This window comes from Zalophus californianus, chromosome 4 (assembly GCF_009762305.2).
Source record: "Zalophus californianus isolate mZalCal1 chromosome 4, mZalCal1.pri.v2, whole genome shotgun sequence".
Lineage (NCBI taxonomy): Eukaryota > Metazoa > Chordata > Mammalia > Carnivora > Otariidae > Zalophus > Zalophus californianus.
This window is the reverse complement of record NC_045598.1, coordinates 156,223,741-156,236,672: the sequence shown is the minus strand read 5'-3', so window position 1 is coordinate 156,236,672 and position 12,932 is coordinate 156,223,741. Positions and strand designations below refer to the sequence as shown.

The following is a 12,932-nucleotide window of genomic DNA, read 5'->3' as shown; positions in this document are numbered from 1 at the left end:
CAGAGTTGTTTCTATTCCCCACCCCCCTCCCCCCCCCCCCCCCCACTTTGTGGGAAGTGAAGGCTGTCGTGCTGTGATTATCTTCAAAAGAGTGCACTCCATGTGGTAGGTAGAGAGCTCATCTTTCATGAGAGGAAGAGTGAATCCTTCCTATCTGGAAGATTCTGGCTTTGTCAGGGACTAGCTGGCTGTGTGAGGAAGACGCCCACACCTCTGGGTCACGGCGTCTCTCCCTGTAAAATGGAGACATCCTACCGTTGTGCAGGGGATCCTGTCTGTCCTGTTCACTTCCTCAGGGTGATTGACCTGTGTCAGGGCTAGAAAAGGAACAAATACCAGGCAGCCGGGGGCAGTGAGGTCTCTGCTCTAAGCTGGTACTCAGCGCCGTGTGTGCATGAAACAGATGCTCACTGAGGCTCGCTCCGGGAAAGGAGGGAAGGATGCAACAGATGGATTCACAACATAGGCACTGGACTGTAGCCAGCCTACCTGGGAGCTGCCATGGGGAGATGGCTGGAAACCAAAGCCCGAGCCCCAAGCTGAAGCCGTAGTCTCTAGCCCTGAGGAGTCACCCAGTTTCTCTCACCTTTGAGTCTTCTCCACTTAGCCTCCTCAGTAAGGCCCCCAAGCTTGAGTATTTATGACCCATGGGTCTAGAAGTCACCGCTGATCATCTACAGGCTCTAAGACTCATCTGCATTCCTTTAGCAAGTATTAATGAGTCCATACTGTGCCCCAGTACCTCTTGTAAGTCTTGCCCCCAGTGGGAAGTTCAGCCAGTTATCAGATACATAGGCAAATGAATGAATGAGCAGTGCACTTTCAGATAGAGATGAATGAATAAAAGATAAAATAAGATGATGGGACAGAGAGTGATAGATAGAGATAGATGGGGGATGGTGCAGCACTTTAAAGAATGGAGTGTGAAAGTAGTATTTGAATAGGCTTGAGTGAGGAGCAGAGCCCGCAATGTGGAGATCTAGGAGACTCGAGTCCAGGCAAAGGGAGCAGCATGCGTGAAGGCTCAGAGTCAGGAATGAAAGCAATGGGTAAAAGGAACAGCAAGAAGCCATAGTGATGGGAGCATAATTAACGAGGGGTCAAGTGGTGGGAGATGAGGAGCGGGGCGGCTCATCAAGGGACTTGTAGTTTAGTCAGGAGTTAGGAGTTTTTCTAAGTGAAATGGAAAGCCATTGGAAGAGTCTCAAGTTGGAGCACCATGATCTGATCCACATTTTTTAAAGATCACTCTGGTGGCTGTGTGCAAAGCAGAATGCAGAGGGGTCAGCGTGGAAGCAGGGAGCCCAGGTAGGAGGCTGCTTGCTGCTCTAATCCCCGTGAGAGATGATGGTGGCTTGGGCCAGGTTGGTGGTGGTGGAGGTGGTAAGAGCTAGCCATTTAGGGACATTACAGGATTTGTAGGTGAGCCAGTTGTGGGGTGTTGAGAAAGAGATAACTCAAGTGTTTCTCTGGAGGAACTAACTGCACAGAATTGACATTTGCTGTCCTGGGAAGACTGGGAAAGGAACAGGACTGAGGGGAGAAATTAAATTTATGTTTTGGATGTGTTCATTTGTGAGATGCCTACTAGGCATCCAAATAGAAATGTCAAGCAGCTACTTGGATGTTTAAATCTGGAGCATGGGAGAGGCGGGGACTGGTGATGAGAATTTGGGAGCTAATTCTAACCAGGGCTTCAGCTGAGATCACCCAGAGAGATTGTGTTTACGGGGCGAGAAGGAGGCCCAGGACTCATCCCTAGGGTACTCTGACATCTAGAGGTGGGGGAAGGGGAGGGAAGGCAGCTGAGAAGACTGCGGAGGAGGTCAAATTGCAGAGACAGTGAATTCAACTGATACCTAGCCCACCAACATGTAGGTCCCCTGCAAGTTTGCTAAGTACTCCTGGCCCAATCAGTAGTGGCCAAAGTGAATGGGCGGTGAGGCCTGCTGACGTCCGCTGAGTTTTGTGGGCAGGATCAGGTTTCTTGAGAAGGGGAAAGGACAGGGTAGGGATTCCAAAACCTGGCCTAAAATGTAATTGAAATTTTGTTGACTGACTCTTAAGGATATTACTTCTCACTCTCTTTCTCTTTTATCATAGCTTTCTTTTAATTTATTTTTATAGGCTCATGACTAGGTCTGTCTTACCTTTTCCCTTCCAGAGGATCTCAGAGGCCCTTGGTACCACCAGTACCTAGATTTCTTCCCCCCTTTCTGTCTTCTTTCCTTTCTTGGCCCAGCCTTAAAAAATTTCCTTTCCACATCCACATTCATGGAGATAATCCAGCATCCATAACCTGGAACTGTCTTGTACCTGTGGAAGAACCACAGGATGGGGCCAGCAGCATAGCCGACTCTTCTCCGGGCAGTGGTGAAATGATCCTCTCCATCTCATACACATTGTCAGAATAAACCTTTGACCCAAGTAGTGCTAAGGCATTCCAGGAGTCTAGATGAACAGTTCCCCTCAGAGAGACAGGGAGGCGTTGCTTAAGTTCAGGAATGCCGTGAGCAGATGTTGAGTAAGAGACCTGACGTGATTGCTAAGGGAAGAGAGGTGTTTGGGGAAGCTGGTTTAGCATTGCTTCACTCTGTTCCCTGAATTCTCTCTCCTGGCCAGCTGTGCAGATGTGGGCCACAGGCACAGTGGGGTGGACAGTGTAGGTGATTGATTAAATCCATCATCACCATTAGAAAAACAGCTTAACGTGTGCGTTCTTGAAAAAGGAAGGCATGCCCTTCATTGTATATAATTACAATTACCTCCTCACCAGCATTAGAGGGACCTGCTCAGAGATATAATCAAAGAGTACTTATTCAACACAAAGCCTCTTAGATGAGTGCAGGTATTATTTCATGTCCATTCCCTCGATTCTCCTCACTTGTGAGAGGATGTATTCTCCCTGGCAAGTCATTTCGAGCTTTTATTTCTCTTATATAATTGTGGATAATAGAGTTGACCTTTCTCACTTAGATTATTTAGTTTAATGCCCTTGAAATGTGGCAAATGCTATATGGCTGCTAAAATCTTATCCCGTTTCTCTGCTCCAACCTCCAGGTCTTGTTTTCAGGGAGGCAGACTGTTGGACCCAGCAAAGCAATGACCTGGGAGGCAGGTGGTGGTTCAGCACCTTCCTGGAAAAAATGAGACTGATTTTCCTCATCTACAAACCTGTCTGGTCCCTCAACTTAACTTAATAATTCACCAGTGTTCTCTTAGCAGAATATTTTACAATATTATAAAGGTATTTATGAAGATTTTATAATTTATAAAAGATCATAAACATATTTCAAAAGTTGAGAAGGAGGGAAAACCTCTCAAATCTTCCCTAATAAACACAGCCTTTTTCTTTCTTTACTCCTTTTTGGTCTTTCTACTGTTTATATGCACTTTTAGAATTTTAATTATGGCATACACAAGACTTGCATATTCTTCTATAATTTTTAATAATTTAATAGTTTTATTTTTCTAAATACTATTCCATAGATTAGAATGACCACAGTTTATTGACTTTTCTTTGAAGGGATTTACTTTGTTTCCAGTTTTCCACTATTCTGTCACTGCAGGGCTCTTGTCCTTTCTTTTGTGTTATTTCCTTAGGATGAAGTCTTGGGACAGTAATATGGGTAGGGTTACCACATAAAACACAGGATTCCCAGCCACAGTGGAATTTCAGATAAACCATGAATAGCTTTTTAGTATAAGTATGTCCCATGTAATATTTGGTACATACTTATACTAAAAAGTGTTCATTTTTATTTGAAATTCAAATTTAACTGGGTATCCACAATTTTTATTTGCTAAATCTGACAACCCTAATTGTGAGTCAGAACAGGAACATTTTCATGAGTCTTGATACACATTGCCAAATTTCTGTTAGATTTATCATTAAGATTTTATTATTGATTTAAATGAGGAGGGGAAACTTTCAGAGGGGAGAAATAGAGAAGAAAATGGGAACTGTAAGATGTTCTATAAGTAATTATCTAGGTTATTACATTTTTAGTTTTTAGGAGACTTACATAATCATGTACTATTATATAAACATATAATATTATATATTCATAGACACATAAGGAAAAATTTTTTGGACCACACATATTTCTGGTAACATCTACCCAGTTTCTTGGTGGGACACTTGCTATTAGTTGCCTACTGGCTATGTGTCGCCCTTCTTTCTTACTAACAGAACTCTGATTTTGTTCAGCGCAGCAATGGGACCAGTTAAAAACTCAATTTCTCGGGCTACCTAACTGCTAAAGGTGGCCATGGGACTCAGTTCTAACCAAAATAGGTGAGCAGAAGTCTGTGGTATTGTATCTTTCCCTTTTTCCTTTGCCTGGAATGTGAACGTGATGTATAGAGATACAGCAGCCATCTTATGACCTGTGGAAAAAAACTATGCATACGGAATGGTGAAGTAGTAAAATACGATTCACAACTTGTACGCCCATAATTGATTAAATAACCTTGTTCTAGTTTATTGCATATATTTTTTATAAGCCTCTTCAAGTCCTTTGTAGAAATAGGCCTAAATCTATATACACATGTATAATAAATATTTTGTGGACATCAGTATGCCCACAGGAAGAGTTTGAGGAATTCTTGAGGAACTGCCCTGACCGTTGCTGATAAAGTTCAATCAGGGCTGAAGGCCAAGTCTAATTCCTGAGACTCAGAGACCAATGAGAAAGGATACAATTCACCAGTCTAGCTTTGGGCACAAGGATTAAGATCTCAAAGGAAGTAAACGTGACAAACAGGAAGTTAGGTCAGACTCTTAGGGCTTCACACCAAGGTCAGGAACTTCAGAGTTAATAAAGGCAGGGAGAACCTTACAGATTAGAGCAGGAATTTGTCCAGGTAAGTAAGTGGATCAAAACGAGAGAAGCAACCCATGGATACTACGCTGTAGTTCTGGTGCTGTTTTCTCCATCTAAGTCTGTTTAATAGTTTACCCTCTGCCTTGGTACCTCTATGGTCATACAGAGTCCTGAAAAATGAGGGCGGATGTCAATGAGAACTGAACTGTCTGCTGTAGTTGGAAGATCTTTCCCATAGATGAGCTTCTGGCTTTGTGCATTTCAAACGTTGTTTCTTGTCTACTACCCACATACTTCCAGTGCTGGGCACTTTAGGACACATTCATATCCTCTGGCCTTGCACCTTTATGAAACAACACTGGGTGAGTCAGCACAGTGGGTGGTAGGAACATTCCTGAAAACCCGTATCTACCCTGGGACATCAAGCAATAACTCAACTGTATGTGGAAATGATCACAAGTCTCATTAACATGTCCTGTGAAGCTTCAAACTGAATATATCCCAACTTAATTTCTTTTTATCCAGATCCCCCAAAATGCCCAGGGCAACTCCAGTACCACCTGCTATGAGACAAAGTATGATGGAGAAGAAATGGTGGTGGAAAGAGACAGCGGTTTTAACCTGTTGCTGCTGAAATAGCTTACTAATGCAAAATAAAAACAAAACCAAATGACCATGTGGGCACATTATTAGGATCCCTCCTAGAGTTCTAGAAAGGCCTGTGTGCCCTTAGAAAGTGTCCTGAAGTTTGGGCTTCTTTAGCTTTATGGTAGACCTATCTCTGTGCATTCCTTTTAAGAGATGTGCCTGTGGCTCACACATACCCTTTGGGTTGCCTTGAGTGCTGCCTGACAACTTGAGAGCAATGTATTTTTTTAAATAAATAATGCTTAATTTGTTTTAAAATTGTAGGCAATCCTTGCTGTTGTTAAAAGCAAAAAAGAACAAAAAGAGCAAAAATACACATGTACTATAATTCTGCCATGTGGGGATTTGGGTGAATTTTCTTTTGGATATTCTCTTTTCATTGATACTTTTATATTCCTTATCATCAAAAAGGGGACAACTTCAAAATGTTATTTTGAAGATTAGATTTATGGTGAGCTTTCTCCTGTATCATTAAATATCCTTATAAAAAGATGATTAAAAAAATAACTAATATTTTTAAATTCCCCATTATTGGGTATTTAAGTCACTATTGAACATTTAGGTTATTTTATTATAAATAAGATATGGTAAGCATCTTTCTACATATATCTTTATGTGCTTTTTCTTATTACACACGTAATACATTTCTAGGAGATATTCCTAAAAGTGAAATGACTGAGTCACAAGATATGAAAAATTTAGAGAATTTTATACATACAGATACGTTGCTCTTTAGAAAGTCTGTATGAATTTATACTTTTGAAAGAAATGTGTGAGAATGTTTTCCTAAACCCTTGCCAGAAATTTATACTATTATTTAAAAAAAATCTTTGGAATGGTATCTCATGGTTTTAATGCTTATTTCTCTGTTGTGATGCTGAACATTTCTTATATGCATTTGGGCTTTGTGGATCTTCTGTAAATTGTCAGTTCCTGTCTTTAGGCAAGAATTTTTTTCTAATTAGACATTTTTAAATTAAGGCAATATATTTTTTTAAACTGCATAGAGCCTTTTATTCTTATTTTCATTATTATGTGTTTCCCTCTCTGCTCTTTCGCTGGCTTTTCTTCTTTTCCCTAAATGGAGGAGTGGCCCACAGAGCTGCCCTTGACCCCTATTTTTTCCTTATCTATTAGACTGAGTCATATGAAACTGCAGTTTTTAGAAGGCAAAAAAATGGTAAAATACCAGCAATTTTATATGGCTACACCTGATCTGTTTCTCTTGATAACCTGATTAAATCTTCCTCCCTCCCCCCTGTCTACCATTCTGTCTGTCCATTTGTTCATCCTCCCAACAAATATTTATTAAAAGCCAACTGCAGCACGTCACCACTCTAAGGAGGACTCCCCAACCATCGTTAGCTTTGACCTCTCTTCTGAGCTCCAGTGTCCGTTTTTTGAGTTGGCAAGTCAGCCCCACACTGGCTCTGTAATATTACTCACATCTTCTCTGTTTCTCTTCTGTCCACCTCAGTTCAGATTTTCATTACTTCATGTGTGTTTGTAGTCTGTTTGGGCTATCATAACAAAAATACTATAAACTGAGTGGCTTATAAGCAACAAACATTTATTTCTCATAATAAATACAGAGGCTGGAGGTCCAAGAGCATATGGTGCCAGCAGATTCAGTGTGTGTTGAGAGCCCGCTTCCTCATAGATGGTGCCTCCTCACTGTGTCCTCACATGGTGGAAGGGGCAAGGGGGCTCTCTAGGGACTCTTTTATAAGAGCACTAATCCCATCTGTGGCTTGCCTTCGTGAAGGCTCACCTTCACGACCTAAGCATCTCCTAAAGGCCCCATCTCCCAGTCTCACCACATTGCAGGCTAGGATTTCAACAAATGAACTTGGGGGAAAATATAAACTCTCAGACAATAGCAATATGTAATGTTTTCTCTCCCACAATATTCTTTACCTTCTCTTACCTTCACACTACATTTATTTAGATTCAAAGCTTTTCCCTCTTTCAAGGGTCATTTTAAATGTAATACTTTTACCGATCACTGCCTTCTCCCCATCCTTCACTACCGGCTAGAAATTTCACCATTCCAATGGCCTTTTATATGCACATCTTTTCTGGAACTTTCTCCTCCTACCATCTGGTTATTTCTGTACTTTCTTTTATATTGAGATATCATTTACATATAGTAAATGTAAAAATTTTAATTGTACAACTTGATGCATTTTTACATATGCATATTCCTTTGCAACAACCACTCAGATCAAGACACAGAAAATTTCCGTCACCTCAGAAAGTTTCCTTATGCTCCTTCCCAGTTAATAACTGCTGTCAGCTACCAAAGGTAATTAATGACTGTCCTGATTTCTATCACCATAGATTAGTTTTCATGTTTTTGAATTTCAAATTAATGGCATTATACAATATGTACTCTTTTTGCATCTGGCTACTTTTGCTCAACATAATGCTTTTGAGTTTCATCCATGCTATATATCTATCAATAGTTTGTTCTTTTTTTTTTTTATTGCTGTGTAGAATTCCATTGTATGAATATACATTTTTCTGCTTGTGGAGACTTGGATTGTTTCCAGCTTTTCACAATTATGAAAAAAATGCTATAAACATTCTTGAACAAATCCCTCTTTTTCTTGCGCACGTACCTAGGAATGGATTGCTAGGTTATAAGGTAGGCATATGTTTAACATTAATAGAAACCACCAAACAGTTTCCAAAGGAGTTGTGCCATTTTACATTCTCACCAGAAATATCTGAGAGTTGATCTACATTCTTGCTATCATTTGATGGTATACGTCTTTTTTATTCTATTGTATGTGTAGTGGTATCTCGTTGTGATTTTAATGAAGCATGTGGTTTTAATTCCATGATGAATGATGATTTTGAGCACATTTTCATATGCTTATTGTCTATTTAGATATTTTCTCTTTTAAAGTGCCTGTTCAAGTTTTTTGACTATTGTCTTAATTACTATAGTTTTATGGTAAGTCTTAAGTTTGGAACTTTAAACCTACCACCTTTGTTTTCCTTTTTCAAAATTGTCCTCGCTATTTTGGGTTCTTTGAATTCCCATATAAATTTCAGAATGAGTTTGTCAATTTCTACCAAAAAAAAAAAAAGTACCTGCTGGGATTTTAACTGGGACTTTGTTGAATGTAGAGGTAAATTTGGGAGAATTGGTGTCTTAACAATCCATACCTATGGTATATCTCTCCATTTACTTAGGTTTTCTTTCATTGTCTCAGCAATGTTTTCAGTGTAGAATTCTTGCATATATCTTGTTAATTTTAGTCCTATGTATCTTATTTTTTTGTGTCAATATGAATGGTATTATTTTTAAAATATCTTTTTCTGATTGATTTATAGTATATAGAAATACAACTGGTTTTTATATACTAACTCTGTATCTTGTTTCCAACCCTTAATTCACATGTTAGTTGTTAATAGTTGTTTATAGATAAGTTCCTTTGAATTTTCTATGTACATAATAATGTCATCTGCTAGTAAAGAAGTTTTACTTCTTCCTTTCTAATATTTATGCCTTTTATTAATTTTATTTTCTTGACTTATTGTACAATTTCCGTACACTTCTTTCCCCCTTCACTAGACTGCAAGGCAAGATTTTTTGAGACAAAGCCCTACCACGGTGCTTTAAACATGGGAGATAATAAGAAAACTTTGATTGACTGTGTAAATTATGATGGGGAAGATAATGAATTAAAGCTGTAATTTACTCTTCTGTATGATCAGTGAACCACCAGCAGGAAAAAGGATGCTGGTTAAAACCCATTTTTGTGAGTTGGTATATCTTGATTTGCAAGGGTTGTTACAGGTGACTTGAAGACTCCTGGGTCATTCTACCTGGTTTGTGGTTTCCAGTGCCTGGATACTTCTCTGATGTTATGTTAGTGTTCATTGTGTTCTTTTATAAGACTCTTGCCAAGCATTTTGAAACTTCCAAAATAGCAGTGACTGCTTCTCCCCAGGATAGCATGGAGCAGATGGATTCCTGGACCTCACTGCCTTCAGTCCCAATTCCCCAAGCTTCTGTTGGTGTAGAAAAAAGAATCTGCATTTTCAATATTACTGGAGTGAAGCCTGGGAAATTTTCAGTTTTGAGCCTTTAAATTCCAACAAGCAATGTTATTTTTAGATTTCTAGTATGCACTTGGGGTTTGTGAGTGAAATTGTATTAAGGAGTGAGGATGAGGGCTCACGTAAGGGGGCGGTGGTCTTTTCCCAGTAAGCAGCCGCTCTTGCCTGTTCTGAAGATTCATGGGACTGGGAAGTGGCAGCCCGAGAGCTGCAGACACCCAGGGCAGGAGCAAAAGCACTCACTGGACTTTGATACCCACTGTTGCATTTTGGGTGCAGTAGTCATCTTTCTTTTATAGGATCCATTGTCCATGTGGCTGGACCAGGATGTTTCTTGCATGGCGTGAGGAGTTTGTGTCTCAGGAGGTAATTCCATTGTTTCTTTGTTTCTTTGCAAACTGCAGATAGGCTGTTAGCTGTTTAAACAGTAGATTGGTAAAGTATTTAAGGCAGTTTTGACTCTAGGCCACAGGGACTGCTCTCTGTTCCCCTTTGGTTGACAAATTAGACACATCAGTAAATAACTAGCATATGAATGAGCTAATTATGTTTTTGCTGTTGAGTGAATAAGGATCACCTTGAAAAATGAAAGTAAGAGAAATAATAGAAAAGAGGAAAATCAAAGGATGCATACCCTTGTAAATTTGGATTAAGTAATATAAATGCAGGGTGATGACTTTTTTCCCTAAATACTTGAAATTTTCAACTTGTACGTATTTGGGCCTCTTAAAAATTTACGTATTGACATTAAAACAGTGTTCTAAGTATTCATGTGATTATTATTAATAGAACACTTTTCTTTGCCCCCAGCAATGGGCCCCTTTGCCTGATCACCTAAATTCCTACTACCCAGAAATAATTACTGTTTGTAATCATTGGGTACATACAAAATAATTACAATTAATTTCCATATTTTGTTTTCATGCTATAACTGGTGTTTGTAAATCTGCTTTTGTCACTTAACAATCTGTGATATGGATGTATTTTCATGTCGAGAAATACAGAGCTACATTATTTTAATAGTCACCCAGGATACATTTGTGTGTGTGTGCACGTGTCCACACACGTTATTAAATAATTTAACTGACAGGTTCTTTTTTGATAGATAGTTTTGTTTTAGATTTTTTTTAACTATTACAAGCAACATTAGAATGGGCATCGTCGTATATAAATCTTGAGCATTTATCTGATTAGTTTCTTAGGATAGATTTCTGGGAATGGGATTTTGTGGCTCAAACTGTGTATATTTTATCTTTTGATTTATTCTGCCAAACCCCCCTGAAGAAAATGTGAATGCATTTATATTCTCAGCAATATCAAATTGAGAATGTTTACCTCTACCATTACTAACACTATTTATTGTAAATCTTGACTCGCTTATATTTTTGAATTCTAGTATATTTGTCTCTTCATGGGGATTGTAAACTAAATTAGTCAGGATCTAGTCAGAAAACCCAAGACCACGCTGGGTAATTCAGATAGCAGGGATATCATACGAGGAATTGGTTCCACACATGTTGGAAATCTGAAAGAGCCAAAGGAAATGCTGAAGTCATCCAGAGAAGTAGTAGGAAAGGGGTGGAATGAAAAAAACCAGGAGCCCTGGGGAGGCGCCTGGCAGGGCAGGGCTGGGCCTGGGGTGGTGTGCAGCCTGGCTGCTGACGGACTGCGGACAGACGGGTACTCTGACTGCCGGGTGGGTGTGGCCCGGCTGCCAGCACATCTGAGGGGGGATGGGGGTGCTTGGTGTGGGGAGGGTAGAGAAGAGCTGGGGACCGAAACCAGCCTGTGCTCTTGTTGGCATGATCCTGGCAGAAACTAGCCACCAGAAAGAAGTCCCTTTTCCCTCCTCTTACCTTGTGTTGGCATAGCCATAGAGGACGCCAGCTGACAAGGGAGTAAATGAAACAAATGTTGCAGTCCCAGCCTCAGCATCACAGAGCAGAAAAGAGAATGCTGGCCTTGGAGCTAAGAGGCAAGGGGTAAAGAACCAGTTGTATTTGTTTGCTTGGGCTGCCATAACAAAGTACCACCGGATTTTCTAACTCTGGTGGACTGAGGTCATCTCAACAAAGTACCATGAACGGGGGGACTTCAAACAACAGAAATTAATGTCTCACAGTTCTGGACCCTAGAAATCAGAGATTAAGGTGCTACCCTTCTAAAAGGACACCAGTCATATTGGATTAGGGGCCCATCCTATTCTAGTGTGATCTCATCCTAATTGAATTACATCTGCAATGATTCTATTTAATAAGATCACTTTATGAGATGCTGGGCATTAGGACTTCAACATAGGAACTTTTGGGGTGCACAATTCAACCCATGACACCAGTACATAAACTTCCTTAGGACAGGGACCTTGTAGCCCTAAAATGCTATATTGACTCCTTTGTATTCTTCAAGAATACAAAGGCACAAAGAATGTGCCTAATAATTATTAAATAAATGAATAAATGCTAAATTAAATGATGCACATTCATCTTCGAGCTGTTAAGTCTAAAGTCATGTACATTTTAAATTGAAATTATAAAGAAAATCCATCAGAGTTTTAAATGTCAGATGTTCTTAAATTTTATGAACAGTTAAATGTCAAATGCATCCAGAGGATCCTGATGGTTACAAAACTTAATCCTAAATTTAACATAAGAGTATAATAAGTTTGAGTTATTTCATCTCTATCCGTAATGTCAAGAAAATCGCTTATCCTGTAAGAAAAAAAGATTTTCTAACTCCCGTGGACTGAGGTCATCTCAAGTGGGTGGAGGCTACTTGGTCAACAAATTAAGACCACAACACTGTTGTTTTTTGGTTAAGATTTGAGTCTGGGCCATAAGACCTATCTTTATTTTTTTTTAGAATTCCTTCTGGCGATCTAGGCAAATGTGATTTAGCGTGCTCTGGTCACCTGCTAGCTTCCACAGCATTCAGAAGGCTTCGTTGGGCATTTACAACAAAAAATGGAGTTGTCGATGGCTGAACTGCTGAACTGCTAGGAGGTTTTTTTTTTTTTTTTTCCCCCACAGCCATGAATCCCAATGTAGGCTTCCTCAGAATGTTGATTTCATGAATTGGACTTTTCTTTTTCCCAGCCTCAATCAAAGAATGATATTTTCCAAATGTTAAAGAAAGAGGTTAACTTAATGAATGGAATTAAATTAGGTGACTACTGTTGCTTCTCCTGGCAGCACTAGCAGATGTCAAAATGAATGAACAAGAAGTCGCAACATTTTAAAACATTAATATGCAAAAGCAGATGATCTTGCTTAGTTCAACAGCTCATTTTTGTGGGCTTGTGTGCTTCCTGCTATAATTTCATATCACACGAATGCATATTATGCCAGTAACTTGTACCTAATGTATGGGGTAGAATTCCATTAAGTTCTG

General features: G+C 39.5%; 1 protein-coding gene across 5 annotated transcripts in view; it reads left to right on the top strand.

The window, feature by feature from the left end:
- The window catches only part of NCALD (neurocalcin delta), a 373,105-nt gene that overhangs the window by 44,536 nt on the left and 315,637 nt on the right, over nucleotides 1-12,932 (top strand). For 2 of the 5 annotated variants that reach the window (XM_027622133.2, XM_027622079.2), the window contains exon 2: nucleotides 3,061-3,247. The exons of 2 other annotated variants lie outside the window; for them this stretch is intronic. The gene's annotated coding sequence lies outside the window, so the exon portion shown is untranslated. Of the gene's footprint in view, nucleotides 1-3,060; nucleotides 3,248-9,844; nucleotides 9,912-12,932 lie in introns of all 5 variants that reach the window. One more of the 5 variants, XM_027622089.2, reaches the window with a different exon arrangement.